General features: G+C 46.5%; 1 protein-coding gene across 1 annotated transcript in view; it reads left to right on the top strand.

The window, feature by feature from the left end:
- The first annotated feature begins 16,094 nt into the window (after positions 1-16,094).
- Positions 16,095-23,719, top strand: part of LOC137334354 (collagen alpha-1(VII) chain-like) — a 299,572-nt gene continuing 291,947 nt past the window's right edge. The window contains exon 1 of the mRNA XM_067999062.1: positions 16,095-16,293. The gene's annotated coding sequence lies outside the window, so the exon portion shown is untranslated. The remainder of the gene's footprint in view (positions 16,294-23,719) is intronic.

Raw genomic sequence — 23,719 nt, 5'->3', positions numbered from 1 at the left:
TTGGTGCATAGTCATTGTGGCACTTGAGACTCTCCCCAACATTAACTGGCCTACAATCAGCGGACCCTGACTGACAATATCTCTAAGGTGTACCCAGACAACCTCTATGCAAGCACTATTGTCCCTGTGCAGCTGGTCCAATGCAGTCTGGACAGTACCAAAAGCAAGTTCAGTGCCTTGAGGCCATGGGCCAGTCCCTGTCATTTGGTGTTTCAGGGAGGTGTGGGAGGGAAGGCGATGGAGGGGGCAACTCCTGACCTCGGTATCTGATATGTTCCTTTATGTTTTCCAGGGGCAAGGAAGGATGACCTCTTCTTTCCTGGAGCTGGGATGGATCTTGCAAATGAGATGTTCCAACTTCCTATTTGGTCTGCTATTATATGGCACTTGGATACCTAGCTGGTCACTGGGATCTGAATGATGACCCTACAAATGGGATCGTTTACAGCAGGATGCAATTCAGGGTAAGCACAGCACTGGATGTCTACAGTATTGAGCTCCTAGTGTGTGTTTCTTCTTTAAAGTATAAACATTTCCAGGGAGCTATGCAACTGCTCACTTGTTAAGTCTATTGCCCGGTGTGCAGTCGCACAGATCAGGAAGGTCCCAGGTCTGCGTTGAGTTATCTGATCTCAGCTGGGGTGGCGATTGAGGTACTACAGTTGGGCAATAGAAGGGGAAAAATCAGCTCAGATTCTTGCTCCTGGTCACTGCTTGTTGACCTCCTACTGGAAAGTGAGCATGATTGACCATCATCTGAGGACGAGATCAGGTTTGGCTGTGATGCACCCCTGTTAAATAGTCTCTGCCGACACTCACTGTCTGGATTCCCTTGGGCTAGATACCTCGGGCTAGATATCAGAGGACAACTGGTGACAGAGTTGTCTTGCATTCTGCAAGCAGACATGCAGCCAGCTGCCAGAGCAAGCCCAGCGCTGCCTGCTACAGTCAAGGTCATTGCAGCCTTGATATTTTTTTTGCCTCTGGCTCCATCCAGGCCTCCACAGGGGATATCCTGCAGCTCCCTTCCCTGATTTGGCCGCAAAAACAACCCCTCCCCTTTAAGCCGCTTCAAGCCATTAAGAACTTACAGCAACACCCCCATTTCCTGCCCTGCCCCCCCCCCCCACAATTGGCATTAGCTCACCTAATTTGTGCCAATGACGGGTAACCCAGAAAATGGGACGGGTCCTGACTGATTGCTCCGAGTGGTTGGTCCTTTCCTCTTGTCCACCTTCTGCCATTTTCTCACTGGGAGACCAAAACCGACCCCAGATACAATCAGTGCAGCGAATGTCATTGTGTCGTCAATCACAGCGCTGCTCATGCCTCTTAGCTAGTAATCCCGTAAGAAACATTATAAAAGGTCAGTGTTGCTTTAAGACAGGCTGTAACACCAGCTTCCTTTAACAATTCAAAGAAAGCCAACACAAGTACCGGTTATGCACAGTTGGAGTTTAATAATGCAAAGGTTGCACAATGCTAGTTTAAGTACTTGACAAGATTTATGAGTGGACTTCACTGGTTTATCAAGAAACTGCTACAGTGCACATCAGGAGGCCTTCTGCCACTCAATGAACAAGCAGTTTCTTCAGTAACCCCCTCTGCAGGCCTCACTGATCATTACACCTCTGGTGCCTGCTGGACACCACAGCACAGTTCCAGCTCCTCTGATACATCGGGGACTGTTGGAATCCTTGGAGTAGGTCTCGACTTTTGTAAAACGGGTGGCAGCCCGTTTCACACCTCTCCCGATTGTTATTTCCATTGAGGTCAATCGGGCTGCCAACTTGTTAGCAGGTGTTTTACACCATCGCGCAAAGTCAAGATCGGCTTTAAATGACAGTGTGTCTTTTAATCTTCAGTTTTCCCTGCTCCTCTCCTGAAGACGTTGACTCCCGCTGAGAGACAGCCGCGATCTGGTACCTTGCCCAAATGGCCAGTCTTCATGCGCAAGCCTCAAAGGGGGCGGGCGGGCGGGATATTTTTCCATGGGAGGCATCACGGCTGAGGCTGACCCCTGTCCTTACCTGAGGTCCATGCGCAAGATCTGCCAGCGGTGGGGGGGGTCACTGGATCGTGATCAGCAGCAGGGAACCTGGGCTGATTTTTTTTTTCTTCCCAAGCCCGGTGGGGTGGAGCTGAGTCAAATAGTAGCATCACTACCACAGCCAGAGCAAGGCCAGTTAACACAACACAGACCAGTAATCAAACCTGGGACCATTCTGCATCACTGATCCACCAGGGGAACTGACCGTCTTACCAGAGGTTTGCTTCGTTGACCAAATAAAAGGGAAGCTGCTCAGATATAAGGGGTATTGGCAGATAAATAAGGAGAAACTCTTTCCACTGGCTGGATGTTCAGTAATGAGAAAAAACGGATTTAAGATAATTGGCAAAAGAACCAGAGAGGAGATGATGAGAGTTTTTTTTACGCAGCGAGTTGTTATGATCTGGAACGCACTGCCTGAAAAGGTGGTGGAAGCGGATTCAGTAGTAACTTTCAAAAGGGAATTGGATAAATACTTGAAAAGGAAAAATTTGCAGGCCTATGGGGGAAAAGAGCAGGGATAGCTCTTTCAAAGAGCCGGCACAGGCACGATGGGCAGAATGGCCTCCTTCTGTGCTGTATGATTCTATACTTAGAGCAAGGCAGTGAAAAGAAAGGGGGAGCACTCAGCACTCCACGGCTGAGGTTGCTCCAGGCATACACCATCAATTGATTGACGCGGGCAAACGGCTGTGTGGGGCCCACGTACAGCACTTACATAGAATGTACAGCACAGAAACAGGCCATTCGGCCCAACAGGTCCATGCCAGTGTTTATGCTCCACATAAGCCTCCTCCCTCCCTACTTCATCTAACCCCATCAGCATACCCTTCTATTCCTTTCTCCCTCATGTGTTTATCTAGCTTCCCCTTAAATGCACCTATGCTATTCGCCTCAACTACTCCTTGTGGTAGCGAGTTCCACATTCCAACCATTCTCTGGGTGAAGAAGTTTCTCCTGAATTCCCTATTGGATTTATTAGTGACTATCTTGTATTCATGGCCCCTAGTTCTGGTCTCTCCCCACAAGTGGAAACATCTTCTCTACGTCTACCCTATCAAACCCTTTCATAATCTTAAAGACCTCTATCAGGTCACCCCTCAGTCTTTCCTTTTCTAGAGAAAAGAGCCCCAGCCTGCTCAATCTTTCCTGATAGGTAAAACCTCTCAGTTCTGGTACAATCCTTGTAAATCTTTTTTGCACTTTCTTCAGTGCCTCTATATCCTTTTGATAATATGGAGACCAGAACCAACAGATATCAAACTGCTTGTTTGATATCTGTTGCATGCCAGTCACCCACCAGCCTCGCTTCCATCTGCGGCATTGCAGTGTGGCTGGGGATGGGGGTGGGGATGGGGGTGGGGGTGGGGATGGGGGTGGGGGTGCGGGGAGGCGGATGGACACGTGCCTGCCCCACGCCTCCTGAATTTTTTTTTTCCCAGCCAAAAAGGTTGGACATGTGATGGAAATGGATTCTGCCCCAAATTCATCCCCTCATCCAGTTGCCACTTCCATGCTCTCAGTGGTCTAGAATTTCTAGGCTTTTATGTCGTGCTGTTTCAACACCCCTACACACACAGTGCCAGTATTGAGCACTCCCAGGTCAGGCTTGGCAGAAAAGACAGCATCCTAACGCGGCCTCAGAAGTCTGCCCCTTACTGCAACAGTGGAACATTAACTTTTCTGACTCTTAACAGTTCTTACGACCTCTTCTTAGGGTGGATGTCTCTTTAAAGAAAAATGGGAAAAATGCTTTGCTTTTTTTCTTCACAATTAACGACCCACAAACAAAATCGCATTCTGATAAATTCCACTTTTCAAAGCCTGTGATTTAATTAGCACGTTGTTAAGTACAGACAGAAGTGGGCATTCTCCTGTTTGTCATAAGAATTTCACCCCATTGAGTGAGGTTGCAAGTTGGTGCTGTTTGATGTGAAGTTTTATGCTGTGGGCCGACGCCCACTTGGTAACTCGATCGAGACATCCAAACTCATTTCACACGCAACGGTTGATCCCAGCCCGCAACAACAACAATAACTTGTGTTTATATAGCGCCTTTAACGTAGTAAAATGTCCCAAGGCACTTCACAGGAGCGATTATCAAACAAAATTTGTCACCGAGCCACACAAGGAGACATTAGGACAGGTGACCAAAAGCTTGGTCAAAGAGATAGGTTTGAAGGAGAGTCTTAAAGAAGGAGAGAGAGGCGGAGAGGTTTAGGGAGGGAATTCCAGGGCTTAGGCAGCTGAAGGCATGGCCGCCAATGGTGGAGCGATTAAAATCAGGGATGCGCAAGAGGCAAGAATTGGAGGGGCGCAGAGATCTCGGAGGGTTGTAGGGCTGGAGGAGGTTACAGAGATAGGGAGGGGCGAGGCCATGGAGGGATTTGAAAACAAGGATGAGAATTTTAAAATCAAGATGTTCCCGGGAGCCAATGTAGGTCAGTGAGCACAGGAGTGATGGGAGAACAGGACTTGGTGCGAGTTAGGATACGGGCAGCAGCAGCAACCCAGGTCCTGGAAGCAGTGTGTGTCGTAGTTCACAGTGGAATCCAGACCATTTCATCTTTATTTCCAATTGTTTAACACGGTCACAGATTTAACTAAAATGCACAGCCTCAGGCTGAGAAAAGAGAGGATAAAAAGACAGTTTACATTTAATGACATGCAGAAGGAATCATTGAATGAGGTAATTCGGCCCATCATGCCTATGCCGGCTCTTTTGAAAGAGCTATCCAATGAAGCCCTTCTCTTTCCCCATAGTCCTGCAAATCTTTCCCCTTCAAGTATTTATCCAATTCCCTTTTGAAAGTTACTATTGAATCTGCTTCCCCCACCCTTTCAGGCAGTGCATTCCAGATCATAACAACTCGCTGAATAAAAAAAAAATCTCCTCATCTCCCCTCTGGTTCTTGTGCCAATGACCTTAAATCTGTGTCCTCTGGTTACTGACCCTTCTACCACTGGAAACAGTTCCTCCTTATTTACTCTCCTTATTTGTCCTTATTTACCCTTCATACTCTATTAAATCTCCCCTTGATGAATGTATGGAATGCACTTCCAAAGGAGGTGGTGGGGACTGATTGTATTAACAAGTTCAAGAGAGAGGGATATGTACCTGGAGGAGCATGAGGGACATCTTGAGATATGATGCTTCTTAAACACAGAGACTGGCCAGAGGGATTTACAGCGATCTTTTCCGGTCCTGAACATTCATATGTTCCGTTTTTCAGGTTGCTTATTTATTTATTTTTATTTCGAGTATTTATACAGTTACAAAACTTTTAGTGTAGCTGCATTAAACCCCGGAGGGAAAGATTCCTTCTGTGTGTCAGCTATGATTTTCACTATAAACAACTCATGGAGGATTAGAAAAAATGCTTTTTGAGCCAGGGAATAGATACAGTGCAGATTTACTGGATAAAAGGATATAGGTGTGATGAAAGATGTGAAAATTAGGGCTGTAGTCACTGGAGCAGAGAAGAGATTAAGGGACAGATCCAACTGAAGTGTTCAAAATTATGAACAGATATAAGAGGGTAAATACTGAAGGGTTATTTCCACCCATCAGTGAATCTATAACAAGAGGGCTAAATTTAGAATTAGTATGAGTGGCATAAAGGGGTGACTAGGAGGAACTTTTTCATTTAGATATGGAAAACAGAAGAAAGAAAGACTTCTATTTATATAGCATTTTTCACGACCTCAGGACATTCCAAAGTGCGTTACAGCCACTTTTGAAGAGTAGTCACTATTGTAACATGGGAAACGCGGCAGCCAATTTGCGCACAGCAAGCTCCCACGAACAGCATTTGACCAGATAGCCTGTTTTAGTACTGTTGGTTGAGGGATAAATATTAATAGGCCAAGACACTGGGGAGAACTCCCCCGCCTTCTTCAAAATAGTGCCATGGGATCTCTTTTATCCACCTGAAAAGGCAGACAGGGTCTCGGTTTAAAGTCTCATCCGAAAGGCAGCACCTCCGTACTACACTGGAGTGTCAGCCTAGATTTTGTGTTCAGGTACCTGGAGTGGGACTTGAACCCACGACCTTCTGGCTCAGAGGCAAGAGTGCTACCACTGAGCTACAGCTGTATTGAAGCTAAGTCAATTATGATATTTAAGAGAGAATTAAATAAACACTTGAAGAAGAAAAGTATTAATAGGTGCAGGGAGATAGGATTAGAATAGTGAGTTTTGGTGGGACAGCTATCATCGGCACAGGGACAATGGGCCAAATGGCCCAAAGAAGTTATGTTAAACTTGTATAGAACCGTGGTTAGACCACACCTGGAGTATTGTGAACAGTTTTGGTCTCCATATTGTAGAAAGGATATAGAGGCATTGGAGAGGGTGCAAAAAAGATTCACAAGGATGATACCAGAATTGAGAGGATAGCCTTGCCAGGAAAGGCTGAACAGGCTGGGACTCTTTTCTCTAGAACAGAGAAGGCTGAGGGGTAACCTGATAGGGGTCTTTAAGATAATGATAGGGTTTGATAGGGTAGACATAGAGAAAATGATTCTACTTGTCGGGAGTCCAAAACTAGAGGTCATAGACATAAAACAGTCGCCAATAAATCCAATAGGGAATTCAGGAGAAACTTCTTTACCCAAAAGAGTGGTAAGAATGTGGAACTCGCTACCACAAGGAGTAGCGGAGGCAAATAACATAGAGGCATTTAAGGGGAAGCTAGATAAGCACATGAGGGAGAAAGGAATAGAAGGATATGCTGATTGGGTTGAATGAACGAGGGAGAGAGGAGGCTCGTGTGGAGCATAAAGGCTGGCATAGACCAGTTGGGCCGAATGGCCTGTTTCTAGGCTGTGGTTTCGATTTAACTCGATGTAGCCTCATTCTGTACCGAAACCTCTCTGATTCTATGAAAAATCTTCCCCGCTGAGATCAGATCATTTCTACTTTGCCTGTGACTAATGCTGGCTATTACTGAGGAAAAAAATATAAAATTGTTTTAGTAAAAAGCCATGAGTGTTTTACTAATTAAAATAGGTCAGAATATTCACCATTCAAGAAGCTGGACACCATCCAGGACAAAGCAGATCACTTGATTGGTGACATTGTGACTGGACTCAATATTCACCCACTCCACCACTGGTTGTGGCTGGTGTACGCACAATCTACAGGATGGACTGCAGCAACTCCCTCCCCTGCGACCTTTATCATTGAGAAGAACGAGACCAGCAATGTCATGGGAACACCATCACCTCCAAGTTCCCCTCCAAGTCACACACCATCCTTGCTTGGGCATATATCGCCAATCTTTCATCGTCGTTGGGTCAATATCCTGCAATTCCCAACTGAACGCCTAATTCCTTGCACATGAAGCATTTTGGAACATTTCTGAGAGGTATGATGAAGTGCTTTCTAAATGAAAGTCTCAATCACCTCTCCCTTGTCTTTGTAATGTGCCATCTCTCTCCATAAAACATGTTCCCTGTCCACCTCACTCCTGTCAAACCACAAACTGAGGGGTATTTGATAATGTAGAAGTGTATTTATGATCTTAATTCTGAGTGCACAGGTATAATTTGAGAGACTCTATTTAAAGACATTCTTTTTGTGGTTTGGTCGATTTGGTTTGGAGAAAAATTGACATCTTGAACCAAACTGAATACCTGAACCAAGCTTGGTTTGGATAAGATAAATACTTTGGTTGGTGAATCAGTAACTAGAGGGCATACATTTACGATCAACACCAAAAGAATGAAGGGAGATGTTAGGATAGTTTTTTTAGGCAGAAGTTTGTTAAGAAATGGAATGCCCTACCAGAAACAGTAGTGGCAGCAGAATCCATAATAGTTTCTAAAAGAGAAGTGGATAAATACTTGTAAAAGAAAAATTTGAAAGGCTATGGGGGAAAGGGCAAGGGAATGGGATTAGGCGGATAGAACAAATGGCCTCCTTCTGTGCTACAAAATATTATGATTCTGACACTGACCGGAGATCTGACTGAGTAGACAAAAATGTTCAATCGGATCTGGCTGCACTGATTAACAGATTCCCATCCAAGTCTTATCAACGACAGCTTTAAAGAATCGCAATCAGGAATTTGATGGGCTGCCATTAACCAGTGTGGTAAGAATAGTTCAGAGGAGAAATTAAACCTCAAAGCTGAACAGTAAGAAAGACCGATAAAACGGGTCACATTTGTGTTCTATTGGCAGTCACGCCAGATGCAGCTGAATTCCTTTCAAATCCCCCCTTGTTCTATAAATAGTCCATCAGTCTGTGTTTAGAACTGTTTTCATTGTGCACACAAATGAATCTGGCTATTTTTCAGTGTTTTTTTTTTATCCATTCAGCAACAGAGGATAGAGCAAGTTTCACGAGTCTCCCAGGCCTGTGTTTGGCACTGACCCCTAACGTTGTAGTAGTCTTGGAAGGGCCTGTTACTTTCCCTTCCAATTTTCTCCCTTTCCTGAAGGCCCTAACTCATGCTAAGGGTAAAGATTCCCCAGGCACTAGTCACCCACCAATAATGGCTCACCCAAGTGGCCATTCTTCATGTGTTGACAAGGGGTGCCCATATTACAGCCCATAAGTTGTGGCAGAGCAGCCCGTAAAGCCCAGGCAACCCAGTTCTAATTGCGCTGCTTCTTCTCATCTGCTGGTTTGTACTGTTTGAACTTTGTGGGCCTGGAAGTTTGGAAAGGGCTGTTTTTAGCGCTGTTGCCTCACCGTTCAATAAATCCTACATTGAAACACCAAGATCTGCAATTTGAGGTATATAAAAATTAATGGAGCCGTGGATTTATGTATCTAAGCAGACCATGAGACTAAAAACTTGGACAGTCCTGGCCTAAATGATAAGTGTGACTTGGCTAAAAGAAAAATTGATCAAAAGAACTTTTCCAGACATTTCAAGCTATACACTACAATTTAAACATTATGTTCACACTGAAAGTGGAATGCTGAAGATACAAGGAGAAGTTGTGTATATGCTAACTGATCCAGGCCCAATATCTTTCTACTACTGTTAAAATTGAGGTCCCATTGTCAGAGGTGCTATCCTATGGATGAGATGTTGAATCAAATCCTCCTGCCTCCCTATTCCGGTGGTTCAGGTGGATCCCCTGGCATTCTTTGAAGAAGACCAGCAAGTTCTGCCGGGGTTCTGGCCAACATCCCTGCCTCAACCAACAACACCCAACATCTTAACTGATTATTGATCTCATTGCTGATTGTGGGACTTTGCTGTTGTTGTGTTTGTCTAGCACTTCATTGGTTGTAAAGTGCTTTGGGACGTCCCGAGGGCATTAAAGGCACTACATAAATGCAAGTCTGTCTTTCTAGCTTTATGTAACCTCAGGTTTTTCAACTTTTCTCAGTAGGTCTCATCTCTCACCTCAGAGTCAGAGGTTATGAGTTTAAGCCCAAAGCTGACAATTCAATGCAGTACTGAGGAAGTGTTTTTCTTGTTGGACATAGCCGTGTTTGCCCACATAACAGTGCTGATCCATGGAATGTGAAATGCTTTGGAACAGTACTGAGAGACATGACACTGTATTGTCGCTGGGTCAAAATCCTGGAACTCTGTACCTAACAGTACAGTGGGAGCACCTTCAACGCACAGACTGCAGCGGTTCAAGAAGGTGGCTCACCACCAACCTTCTCAAGGGCAACTAGGGATGGGCAATAAATGTCAGCCTCACCAGTGATGTCCACATCCCAAGAATGAATTTTTAAAAATACAAGTTCTCTTCTGTTCTCTAACAGTGACTGCGCGTCAAAATAATTCAATGTATGTGAGCTTGGAGGTGTTACTGAGAGATGTGACAAGGTGCTACATAAATGCCAGTCTTTTTCATATATTTCTAAGGATGGTTTCTGACACCAGTAGCTGCCAGAGTGTGAATTGAAGGACTCCCTTTGGGAAGCAGGCTGCGCAGTGGATCGATACATTGTCCTTTTGGCTCTGAGACCCAGCTTTGAATCCAGGCGAGACTGTTATAAAGGTCCAGCGTGAAATCAGTTTGCAAAGTATCAGTTTGCTTTCTATTGGAGCTGAATTTGAAGAGGAGAGCTGCCTGTAATTCTGTACCAATAGGCGTTGAATTGGCATCCTCACTTGAAGAGGCCATAAGATGGCCCGCATGGGAAATAGTATTAAGTCACACTGCTCTCCTGAGGCTGGGATTAAGACATTGTTGTGTGCGGGAGAGGGAGCTTCACTCTGTTTCTAACCCATGATATGCCTGGTTTAAAAAGGTTTGGAAGAATGTTGCATTCTCCATATTGGAGTCCATAAGACCATAAGAGATAGGAGCAGGAGTAGGCCATTCAGCCCCTCGAGCCTGTTCCGCCATTCAATGAGATCATGGCTGATCTGATTTTTACCTCAACTCCACTTTCCCACCCTTTCCCCATATCCTTTGACTCCCTTGCTGATCAAAAATTTGTCTAACTCAGCCTTGAATGTATTCAATGACTCAGCCTCCACAGCTTTTTGGGGTGAAGAATTCCAAAGATTCACGACCCTCTGGGAGAAGAAATTCCTCCTCATTTCCGTCTTAAACAGGCGACCCCTTATTCTGAGACTATGCCCCCTAGTTTTAGATTCCCCCATGAGGGGTAACGTCCTCTCAGCATCTACCCTATCGTGTCCCATCAGAATCTTGTATGTTTCAATAAGGTCTCCTCTCATTCTTCTAAACTCCAATGAGTATTGACGCAACCTGTTCAATCTTTCCTCATAAGACAACCTTTCCATACCCGGAATCAACCTAGTGAACCTTCTCCGAGCAGAATTTAAAAAAATATATATATTAGAAGTGATTTATAAAAATCATCACAGCACTTATCTGATGAGCCAGTCATTCTCCTCCCTCCCTTTTCCCCCCATCCACCCCACTGGGTGATCCTGTTCCCATCTCATCTCCCGACCATTCTATCACAGCTCTGGCCACTCCCACCTTAATACAGCTGAAAAAAGGAATTTCAAACAAATGTATTAAGAATTTGTATGCATATATTTACTTCGCATATTTTAACGGCCAAAGTACTTTTCTTCTAAACATCTATATGGTGAAGGAATGGTATATAGTGTCTCATGAATAGGAATCTAAAAGTTATAGCTCCTACTAGTGCTCTGGATGTATAACAACATACATTATATAAATGCACTGGGGGTAATTTTGACTTTGGGCGGTGGTGTAAAGCAGGAGATATCGCATTAGCCGCCTGTTGTACACCACACCCGATTTTTCTTTCCACTGATGTCAATGAAGGGGAAAAACCGGCGGGGCAGATAATGGGCGGCTAATTAAATATCCCCCATTTTGCACTATTGCACAAAGCTAAAATTACCCCATCTGACTAGGAAGAGTTATTGAGTTGAGCTGTGTGAGGTACTTGGAGGCAGTGCCAGAGCCAAATTAAGAATTCTTGGGGCCCAGGACACCAAAATCATTCACGGTGCCTCCGCGCCCTTTGCGCATTCCCCCTCCCGATCCATTAAAACACAAACTTGTAGTAAAATGCAGGAAGAAATAGACACAAAGAATGTTTGCACACTACATTAATAACAACAACAACAACGTGCATTTTTATAGCGCCTTAAATGTAGTAAAACGTCCGAAGGCGCTTCACAGCAGCGATTATCAAACAAAATTTGACACCGAGACACATAAGGAGATATTAGGACAGGTGACCAAAAGCTTGGTCAAAGAGGTCGGTTTTAAGCAGTGTCTTAAAGAAAGAGAGAGAGGTAGAGAGGTGGAGAGGTTTAAGGAGGAAATTCCAGAGCTTAGGGCCTAGGCAGCTGAAGGCGTGGCCGCCAATGGTGGAGCGATTAAAATTGGGGATGCGCAAGAGGCAAGAATTGGTGGAGCGCAGAGATATTGGAGGGTTGTAGGGCTGGAGGAGGTTTCAGAGATAGGGAGGGGAGAGGCCATGGAGGGATTTGAAAACAAGGATAAGAATTTTAAAATCGAGGTGTTCCCGGACCGGGAGCCAATGTAGGTCAGCGAGCTCAGGGGTGATGGGTGAACTGGACTTGATGCAATACAGGCAGCAGAGTTTTGGATGAGCTCAAGTTTATGGAGGGTGGAAGATGGGAGGCCGACTAGGAGAGCATTGGAACAGTCAAATCTAGAGGTAATAAAAGCATGGATGAGGGTTTCAGCATCAGATGAGCTGAGGCAGGGGTGGAGACGGGCGATGTTATGGAGGTGGAAGTAGGCGGTCTTGGTGATGGAGCGAATATGTGGTTGGAAGCTCATCTCAGGGTCAAATAGGACGCCAAGGTTGCGAACGGCCTGGATCAGCCTCAGACAGTGGCGAGGGAGAGGGATGAAGTCAGTGGCAAGGGAACAAAGTTTGTGGCGGGAACCAAAGACGGCAGCTTTGGTCTTCCCAATATTTAGTTGGAGGAAATTTTTGCTTATCCAGTACTGGATGTCGGACAAGCAGTGTGACAAATGAGAGATAGTGGAGGGGTTGAGGGAGGTGGTGGTGAGGTAGAGCTGGATGTGTCAGCGTACATGTGGAATCTGACGTCGTGTTTTCGGATGGTGTCACTGAGGGGCAGCATGTCGAGGAGAAATAGGAGGGGGCCAAGGATAGATCCTTGGGAGACTCCAGAGGTAATGGTGCGGGAGCAGGAAGAGAAGCCATTGCAGGTGATTCTCTGGCTACAGCTAGATAGATAAGGATGGAACCAAACAACCGCAGTTCCATCCAGCTGAACGATGGAGGAGAGGCGTTGGAGGAGGATGGTGTGGTCAACCATGTCAAAGGCTGCAGACAGGTCGAGAAGGATGAGGAGGGATAATTTACCAATAAAGCAAATCATTATCACGATACACTGCGCTTAAATGATACTGATCCAACTATTGTGTGCGTTTTTCTCTACATTACGGTGAGTTCTACCAGGGGCCCCATATTTGGCTGGGACCCTTGGGCTTGGACCCTGTAGGCATGTGCGTTAATCCACCTCTGGGCAGTGCAGTAATGGAGCTAAGGTGGTGTGCTTGGCTTCAGCGGTAGGAACACCTCCTCACAAGGGTTCTCCAGAGGAAAAAATGGCGATCTCCAAATGCCTAAAATTTAAATTCTCATCCTCACGTTCAAATCAACTCCGTGGCCTCATCCCTCCCTATCTCTGTATCCACCTCCAGCCCTAAAACCTTCTGAGAACTCTGCATTCCTCCAACTCTGGCCTCTTGCGCATCCCCCACTCCCTTCGTCCCGTCATTGGCATCCGTGCCTTCAGCCGTATAGGCCCTCAGTTCTGGAATTCCTTCCCTAAACATCTTTGCCTCCCTACCTCTCTCTCCTCCTTTAAGGCGCTCCTTAAAACTGACCTCTTTGACCAAGCTTTTAGTCACCGCTCCAAATATCTCCTTCTTTGGCTCGGTATTCATTTTTGGCTGATTGCTGCTATGTCTAAATAAATACTTGAATTTTGTGGTAATAAGTAGCTGCTTTTATTTCTCTAAAATAATCTCTGTCAAAAGCGATACAAGAGAGACCGGAGGAGGGGAATTGCTAAAATGTGCTTACTCCCATCGGGGGCCATCTAGTGTTCAGTTAACAATATGCCGGTACCATACTTATCAATTACGCTTCTGTGAAGTGCCTTAGGACATTTTTCTTCATAGGAACAGGAGTAGGCCATCCAGCCCCTTGAGCCTGTTCCACCATTCAATTAGATCATGGCTGATCTGTACCTCAACTTCATTTACCCACCTTGGTTCCATGTCCCTTAATACCCTTACCTAATAAAAACCTGTTGATCTCAGTCTTGAAAATTTCAATGTTAAAGGTGCTATATTAATGCAAGTTGTTGCTATACTGAAAGCGGTAAAAGTGAATGAACATTACTAATGTCACGGTTGTAGTTTTGTACTGGCAAAAGAAAGAAGAAAGATATGCATTTCTATAGCGCCTTTCACGAACTCTGGACATCCCAAAGCACTTTACAGCCAAGGAAATACCTTTGAACTGTAATCATTGTTGTAATGTAGGAAACGAGGCAGCCAATTTGTGAACAGCAAGGTCCCACAAACAGCAATGTGATAATGACCCTGATCATCTTTTTTTAGTGATGTTGATTGAGAGGTAAATATTGGGGGAACTTCCCAGCTCTTCGAAATAGTGCCATGGCATCTTTTATGTCCACCTGAGAGAGTGTCTCATCCAAAAGATGGCACCTCCGACAGTGCAGCGCTCCCTCAGTACTGCGCTGAGGTGTCCACATGACTCTTATGTTGAAGTCCCTGGAGGGGAACTTGAACCTCCTAACTCGGGCGAGAGTGCTACCACTGAGCCGGGTAAGGGATGGCATCGCATTTTTAACACTGCTGATCTGTGCAGACCCTTCCCCTGATATCAGACATGGTCTCGGCCATGAGCAGGCACAGCTGTTTGCCCTTGGCACCATGCCTCGTAATTCACCCCATATATTCTGCAGGGAGCGGCACCATGCCTAAAATCATTTCCACATCCCATATAACCAGGATGTATGTTTACACATGGTGTCAAGAAACCAGAAATTGCTCGAGGACCCGTGATTAATGATTAGCACTACTTGAGAGTGGTAGTTACGCTGCCTCGCACTGTCAGCCTCAGTAACACATCCCAGCTGGCACTTCTAATTACATTGCCATCACTTAAATAAAAATAAATATTAAGTGCGCGTAACTCATTAAAAAAACATATAATTCTTTCTGATTTTTTATTAAAAGTTTTACTGATGGTAAAATTCCCTTTTTAAATCTGAAAGCTCCTGGTTCATCGACAGCTTTTTACCAGAATGCTCACAAAGACCTTGACCTTGGTATTGTTTATGCTGTTTGGTTTGGTTGGTGAATGTTTTTGTTTATTCGGTTGGATGCCAATGTATCATAGAATCATAGAGAGGTTACAGCACAGAAAGAGGCCATTCTGCCCATTGAGTCCGTGCCGGCTCTATGCAAGAGCAATCCAGCTAGTCCCCCGCCCTATCCCCGTAGTCCTGCAAATTTTTTCCTTTCAAGTATTTATCCAATTCCCTTTTGAAAGCCACACGTAGATGTAAACGACCTGACCTTTGTTGTTCCAATGATAGAGGTGGCCCCTTTTTCCAGGTTACGATGAAACGCGGCGGCCAATTTGCTCACAGCAAGCTCCCACAAATAGTGACCGGATAATCTGATTTTAGTGATGTTGGTTGAGGGATAAATATCGGCCGGGGAAGAACTCCCCTGCTATTCTTCGAAATAATGCCATGGGATCTTTTACGTCCAACTGAGAGGGCAGATGGGGCCTCAGCTCAACGTCTCATCTGAGAGACGGCACCTCCGACAGTGCAGCACTCCCTCAGCACTGCACTGGAACGTCAGCCTAGATTTCGAGCTCAAGTCTCAGGAGTGGGACTTGAATCCACGACCTTCTGACTCAAAGGCGAGAGTGCTACCGACTGAGCCACAGATAACACCTAGTGGGATCTTGCTTGCACTCCAAAAGTAATTCATTGTGTGACTGCCGTGAGGTATTTCAACCATGAGATCAGGTGCCCTATGAATACAAGTATTTTATTTTTTATAATGTTTACAAGCTTTGGAAAGTTTTTTTTTAGAAAGTGAGACCGCATTAATCACAGATTCAGTGTTTTGTCTCAAAAAAAGGAATCATCTCCTTCTATTATATTTTATAATCGCTCTTGAATTTGAAAGGATTTCCAATATAAAGAAAGCTGTAATTAGGAACAGGTGTGGCCTATCCTTCAGTGTGTATGTGTGTGATAGTCTGTGTGTATATACATATATATGTATATATGTATCCCACCTGTACAATAGGGGAGGGGGGACACTGTAATGCATTTCTGTGAATACTATTGGCTGCTTGCAACTTTTAAGGCAGGACTTCAAAACACAAACTGCAGCCTGTCCAAGCGGGATGAGACGGAAAAAAAAAGCACACATTTTTTTTTAAACCCACCCCCCCCCAAACAAAATACTAACTGCAGAGAGAGAGCGTGGAGCGGAGCTGAGTCCTGTACCAGGGGCACATCAAGGGACGTGCAATACACAAGAAGGGAGCTCGGGTCTTATCTCCAGTAGCAGCGGAGGCTGCACAGCCCGGGGTTTGAATAGTGTCCAAGTTAACTTGTGTGAACATTTTTATGTTTGGTTACGGTTTGAAGAGACAAGTGCTGGAGGATTTTAACTGATCTTAACGCGTGAGGAAGTGGGCTTTGTCGATCCTGATAGCCCCGACGATTATGCTTTAACCAAAACAGGTAAAGCGATCTGCAGATCTTGTTTTTCAATTGTTCATGCGTTTTGGTCACAAATTAGCAATCGATCCGATACTTTGAATATCATTTTAGAACCCATTTTGCATAAAGTGCAGCAGGATGGAGGGAAATGCATTTGAAATTAGATTTAGTTTTACACTTAATTATAACACGGACGTTTACAAATAGTTACAGCGATATATTTAACGCCACTTAGGATTTTTTTCTCCAGATTAGAACTTTGTTTTGTAAGTTTAAGCACTTTCCGTAACTTTTTTATTTTTGCAAATTTCTAATGTTTCCTTAAAAGTTGTCCTCTGTAGCGTGCGTTCAAACAACGGGATCATTGTTAAATCAAAGAGTTGTTGCTTTTTTAAAAAAAGTCTTGGGGCGGGGCCAAGAACACCGATTTACTCAGAGACCACAGCCCAGAAGTTAACACCGATCCTCGGATCCCCGGAGCAGGATTTCCCCCACTGTGCTCGCACATGCGGGACACACTCACTCCCAGTGCAGTACTGAGGGAGTGCTGCACAGTCGGAGGTGCCGTCTTTTGGATGAGACCTTAAGCCCGTCTGCCCTCTGAGGTGGATGTAAAAGATCCCATGGCACTATGTGAAAGAAGTGCAGGGGAGTTCTCCCTTATGTCCTGGCCAACATTTATTCCTAAATTGACATCACTAAAACAGGATTATCGGGTCTTTATCACATATCTGTCTGTGGGAGCTTGCTGTGTGCAAATTGGCTGCTGCATTTCCTATGTTATAACTGTGACAACACTGGAAAAGTACTTCATTGGCTGTAAAGCGTTTTGGAAGATTCTAAGGTCATGAAAGGCTCCATATAAATGCAAGTTCTCCAATAGTTATCATGCACGGTGCAGAACAAGTTTCAAACTCCAAAAGAATTCAAAACCGGAAGTAATATGCACTTGACTTTGGTAATCATAGGAGTGGGGTTAGACCTTTCTCCCATCCTCTGTGTGTTAGTTTCAGGTCAATTTCATGTCTAGTTTTTTTTATTCGTTCATGGGACGTGGGCGTCGCTGGCAGTATAACGTGGATAAATGTGAAGTTATCCACTTCGGAAGGAAAAACAGAAAGGCAGAGTATTATTTAAATGGTGATATATTGGGAAATGTTGATGTACAAAGGGACCTGGGTGTCCTTGTACACCAGTCACTGAAAGCACACATGTGGGTGCAGCAAGCAGTTAGGAAGGCAAATGGTATGTTGGCCTTCATTGCAAGAGGATTTGAGTACAGGAGCAAAGATGTCTTACTGCAGTTATATAGGGCCTTGGTGAGACCACACCTGGAGTATTGTGTACAGTTTTGGTCTCCTTACCTAAGAAAGGATATATTTGCCATAGAGGGAGTGCAACGAAGGTTCACCAGACTGATCCCTGGAATGGCAGGACTGTCGTATGAGGAGAGATTGGGTCGACTCGGCCTGTATTCACTCGAGTTTAGAAGGATGAGAGTGGATCTCATTGAAACATATCAAATTCTGACAGGGCTAGACAGACTGGATGCAGGGAGGACGTTTCCCCTGTCAGGGGGGTCCAGAACGAGGGGTCACAGTCTCAGGATACGGGGTAAGACATTTAGGACAGAGATGAGGAGAAATTTCTTTGCTCAGAGGGTGGTGAACCTGTAGAATTCTCTACCACAGGAGGCTGTGGAGGCCAAGTCACTGAATATATTTAAGAAGGAGCTAGATAGATTTCTAGACACAAAAGGCATCAAGGGGTATGGGGAGAGAGCGGGAATATGTTATTGAGATAGAGGATCAGCCATGATCGTATTGAATGGCGGAGCAGGCTCAAAGGGCCAAATAGCCCACTCCTGCTCCTATTTTCTATGTTTCTATGCAAGGCCAGCATTTATTGCCCATCCCTAATTGCCCTTGAGAAGGTGGTGGTGAGTTGCCTTCTTGAACCGCTGCAGTCCGTGTGGTGAAGGTTCTCCCACAGTGCTGTTAGGTAGGGAGTTCCAGGATTTTGACCCAGTGACGATGGAGGATCAGTGATATATTTCCAAGTCAGGATGGTGTGTGACTTGGAGGGGAACGTGCAGGTGGTGTTGTTCCCATGTGCCTGCTGCCTTTGTCCTTCTAGGTGGTAGAAGTCGTGGGTTTGGGAGGTGCTGTCGAAGCAGCCTTGGCGAGTTGCTGCAGTGCATTCTGTAGATGGTACACACTGCAGCCACGGTGCGCTGGTGGTGGAGGGAGTGAATGTTTAGGGTATTGGAACATTAGATAAATTCAAGGATGGATAAAGACCCACAGAATTTGATCCTCTAGTGCCCTAACTCTCCCGTCGCAGCACCCGACTGTGTTTAGGACGCCTTTGAAATCTGTTGGAGCAATTTTAATCCCCTTTTGCCCGGCAGAAGCCGGACGGGGGGCAGTTAAAAAGGAGCGGATCGATTGCCCACTCTGTTCCAACTCAGCGGGGATTTTAAGACAGCTGTTTTTGGCGGCGGATGAGGTGCCTGCCTAAATCAGGCGGGAGCATACCTCTACGCAGACTGTGGTCCTGTTACGGATGGTGAATGGCGAGAGAACACGTTGGAGTAAGTGTCGTGTGTCTTTGTTATGGTACTTTGAGCTAATCAATTTGACATAGAATCTGTATCAGCCCCTCAGCAATGCAGCAATTATTGACATTTTAACTAATGAAAAATCCTTTCTCATTTAGAAATGCCGCTTTGCTTTCTTCCCAGGATATAAGCGAACTTATCAGCCTCTCTTCACCGTTTGAACCTAATTGTGACCGTGCTTGTGAATGGCAGATATTTGTAGTGATTTTCCTGAGCTGTAAGAATTCCGACCCTGGGAAACGTGCAGTGTAGAGAGAACGTGATGAAGGACAGAATAACGAATAGTTCACGACAAAGCCTCCACTTCCCACATCTTGCCTCCGGCCACATGCTCCAATATCACAACAGTGAGAACCACCGTTAGATCCACAGCTGCCCAAAATAGCTGGCGCATTTAACGTCGTGCCTTGTAATTGGATTCAGCGGTAATGGCAAATGGTTAGCACCATTTGCCCGATATAGGTGGCTGCTCGCGATGAGCACAGACGGTGTAAGTGATGGGGACGTGTACCTTATTTTGTGCGCACTGATTGTGCACCAGACAGTTCCAATTATGAATTCTTCCAATGATTGATGACCGGAAGTTTCCGTTTTATTTGCGGTGTGCGGGTTAACAGTCTCTTTTTGTCCCCTTTCTTTCTCCAGTTTGGATTCTCCTCCCCTTCCCCTCACCCCCCGCACTATCCATGCCCGAAAAGGATGAGGCAACTTGCTGCCCCCGCTTTGAGAAAGAAGGAACTTGCATTTATACAGCACATTTCACAACTTCAGGACATCCCAAAGCTTTACAGCCATTGAAGTACTTTTGACGTGTAGTCACTGTTGTAATGTATTAAACGCGGCAGCCAACTTGCGCACAGCAAGCTCCCACAAACAGCAATGTGATAATGACCAGAGCATCTGGTTTTTAGTGATGTTGGTTGATTGAGGGATAAATGTTGGCCCAGGACACTGGGGTGAACTCCCCTGCTCTTCTTCGAAAAAGTGTCGGGGGATCTTTTACATCCATTGAGAGGGCAGACAGGGCTTTGGTTTAGCATTGCATCCGAAAGACAGCACCTCCGACAGTGCAGCACTCCCTCAGTGCTACACTGGGAGTCTCAGCCTGGATTCTGTGCTCGTGTCCCTGGAGTGGAACTTGAACCCAGACCTTCTGACTCAGAGGCGAGAATTGGGAGAGGAAGATTTTTTTTTTGTGGTGGGGGGGGGTGGTGGGGTTCACCCCACCATTGGCTGGCACTACACTATAACGGCGCACTCTGACACCAGCTTGCAAGGGTTGTTTTGCTGTCTCTTCACCAGTTTAACTTCTATTTAATTGGATATCCTGCCATCCCCAACCAGTAAGCTGCCTTGGAACGCCGGTTTGGCACGTGACGCGTTACAGGTTCCATGCAGACGAGCCTCAAAAAATTGGCTCATGCCTCGCGGTGGTTACAACGAGCAGGGCAGCAGGCACACTTCACCCGCCAACTGCCCGCTGTGCCCCCTAAACCTAAGATCGGTCCCAAAGAACGAGAGATTAGGAGGGGGTGACCAAAAACTTGGCCCAAGAGGACGGGTTTTAAAGAGGGACTTAAAGGAGGAGAGGCTGAGGAGGGAATGCCAGAGTGTGGGGTCTCGATGGCTGAAGGCTTGGCCACCAGTGGTGGGGTGAAATTGGGGTTGGGGATGCCCAAAAGTTGGAGTCAGGTGAACAGGGAATTTTGGCGGGGGGTGAGAAGGGGAGGGTTATAGCGCTGGAGGAGACTCCAGAGATTTGGACAACACAAGGACAAAATGACACATTTGAACTTGGCTCGTGTTATGGCCAGTTATTATCCAGGACCTTTCTTGCGTGTAGGCGGTTGTCCATCACATGTTCTCTTGATGAAATTCTTGCAACTCTGAAGTGGTTGCAGTCGTGGTTTGAACCCTCCCCCGCCCCACCCAAAAAAAATTCTTCCTCTCCCAAAAGTGCTGGCTGATGCTGGGGTACAATTCGATGAGCACCAACACCCCTCTCCACCGCCCCCCCTCCTGTCACCTTGCCCAAGTATTTGTCCTTGATGCATGAACTTAGACGGTGAGCATCAGGAGGGTATTGGACCGTAGGGTACATCACAGTCGGCTTGAGCCTGTCCTCCCTGGCCATGCGCACCTGCAAACTTTCCAGCAGAGGTCACTGGATAACAACCGATCGTGACAATCTTTGCAGACTTTTCTCAATCACTAGGTCAAGCATATATTGCATTTACGTAGTAAAACGTCCCAAGGCTCTTCACAGGAGTGTTATCAAACAAAGTTTGACACCGAGCCACAAAAGGAGATATTAGGACAGATGACCAAAAGCTTGGTCAAAAAGTAGGTTTTAAGGAGCATCGTAAAGGGGGAAAGTGAGGTAGAGAGGCGGAGAGGTTTAGGGAGGGAATTCCAGAGCTTAGGGCCTTGGCAACTGAGGGCCAATGGTGGACCGATTAAAATCGGGACTGTGCAAGAGGCCAGAATTGGAGGAGCACAGAGATCTCAGAGGGTTGTTGGGCTGGAGGAGGTTACAGAGATAGGGAGGGGTGAGGCCACGGAAGGATTTGAAAACAAGGATGAGAATTTTAAAATCAAGTTGTTGCCAGACTGGGGACCAGTGTCGGTCAGCGAGCACAGGGGTGATGGGTGAATGAGTTAGGAGTTAGCACTTGGTACGAGTTAGGAGACGGGCAGCAGAGTTTTGGATGAGCTCAAGTTTGCGGAGGGTGCAAGGTGGGACACTGACTCGGAGATCTTTCGAATAGTCGAGTCTAGAGGTAGCAAAGGCATGGATGAGGGTTTCAGCAGCAGGGGAGCTGAGGAAGGGGCGGAGACGGGCAATGTGGAAGTAGGCTGTCTTGGTGATGGAGCAGAAATGGGGTCAGAAGCTCAAGTCCGGGTCAGATAGGACACCAAGGTTGTGAACAGTTTGGTTCGGCCTCAGGCAGTGGCCAGGGAGAGGGGAGAGAGACTACGGCCAATTCTGGTCCACCATTACCTCAGTAAACGTCATCATAAAAGTCCCAACAAGGATAACATTTTATACAGCATCTTTAATGTAACGAAATGACCCATATGTGCTCAGGGAAACCGACGCTAAACCTAGGGGGAGAGATTAGAGGTATGAGGAAAAGCTTTTTCGGTGAGATGGGTTTTAAGAAGATTTTTGAAGGTGAAGAGGCCGAGGCATTTAGGGTTCCAGAGAGTAGAACCCAGGGTGCTGAGGGTTCTGGCACTAATGGTGGGTGGAAGGAGGGAGGGATGGATATACGCAATGCTGGAGTCAGAACAATGGAGCATTGAGGAAGGGGATACAAGGCTTGGAGGAGATCACAGAGATGGGGTGGGGAGAAGTCATGGGGGAGGCGATTTCTAGATAAAGACAAGGATTTTAAATTTAATGTACTGGGGGAGGATGTAGGGTTGTCAACTCTCCTAGATTGCATGGGAGTCTTCTGGAATGATGCATCAAACTCCCGGGCACCACTGCTAGCAGCCGGGGAGAACTAGCAGTGGTGCCCGGGAGCTTGATGCATCATTCCAGAAGACTCCCAGGCAATCCAGGAGAGTTGACAACCCTACATCTACCCCCACTACATTAAATTCAAATTTCCCACCATCGCAGCAGCATGCCCTCCCTCCCTCCCTCGCTCCGTGACCAGCTGCCGCTGCAGGGAAGCTTCCGGCTCGGTGATGTTACCTCCCCCACTCCCCTCCCGCCTTTGCAGGGAGCCGGCCCAAGCTTAGGGGTGACTGGATGTGGGACCGAGTTGGAGGGGTGATAACCAGACGGGAGTCTTGGGGGCTGGAGGGGGGCAGAGAGAGAGAAAGAGACGGAGCAGGCAGAGGTACTGGGCTGGGTTGGAAGAGGGTGGCAGAGGTTTGGGGCTCAGGGGGCTGGGGGGAGGGAGAGGAAGAGTGGGTGACCGGAGAGGGTGGGAGGGAAGCGAGTGACAGTGGACTAGGGGTCGGGAGAAAGGAGACATGGGAGAGGGGGTCATTGATGGGCGGTCAGGGGAGAGAGGGCGACTGGGGAATGGGGTCGTGGGAGAGAGGGAGAATGGGGGTCATGGGAGAGAGGGAGAATGGGGGTCATGGGAGAGAGGGAGAATGGGGGTCATGGAAGAGAGGGAGAATAGGGGTCGTGGGAGAGAGGGAGAATGGGGGTCATGGGAGAGAGGGAGAAATGGGGGTCGTGGGAGAGAGGGAGAAATGGGGGTCGTGGGAGAGAGGAAGAAATGGGGGTCATGGGAGAGAGAGAGAGACTGGGGGTCATGGGAGAGACTGGAGAATGGGGGTCATGGGAGAGAGAGAGAGACTGGGGGTCATGGGAGAGAGAGAGAGAGAGACTGGAGAATGGGGGTTGTGGGTTAGAGGGAGACTGGATCATAGGGGTCAGGGATTGAGGCTAGGGCGCGGAAGAGAGGGAGACTGGGGGTCAGTGGGATTGGAGCTAAGGTGGGCGGGGAGGGAGACTGGGGTGGGGGTGGGTGCAGAATTTCCTGTAGAGCCGGGAGCAGCAGCAATGTGAGCCATCTGGGTTGACTATAGGGCCCCTTCACAAAATATAATACTTTTAAAAAAATGATTTAAAGAATTCTGACGTTTGTTGTATCCCCTTTCAAGTTCATCCTTTTTTAGTCAGTTTGACCAACATGAGCTCCAACAAGTTTCATGATCTGTGTGAAGTTGGGCCAGTTTATAGTACTTCCGACAAAGCATTAGATAGTTAATTCTGTTTTCTGTGCTGGCAACCTGGCTTTGGAAGGTGATGCCAAAATATTAAAGCGGGTGGGGGGTGGGTGGTGGGTGGTGGCAGCGGTG

This window comes from Heptranchias perlo, chromosome 17, assembly GCF_035084215.1.
Source record: "Heptranchias perlo isolate sHepPer1 chromosome 17, sHepPer1.hap1, whole genome shotgun sequence".
NCBI lineage: Eukaryota > Metazoa > Chordata > Chondrichthyes > Hexanchiformes > Hexanchidae > Heptranchias > Heptranchias perlo.
The sequence above is the reverse complement of the archived record's forward strand: the minus strand, read 5'-3'. Positions and strand labels throughout refer to the sequence as shown.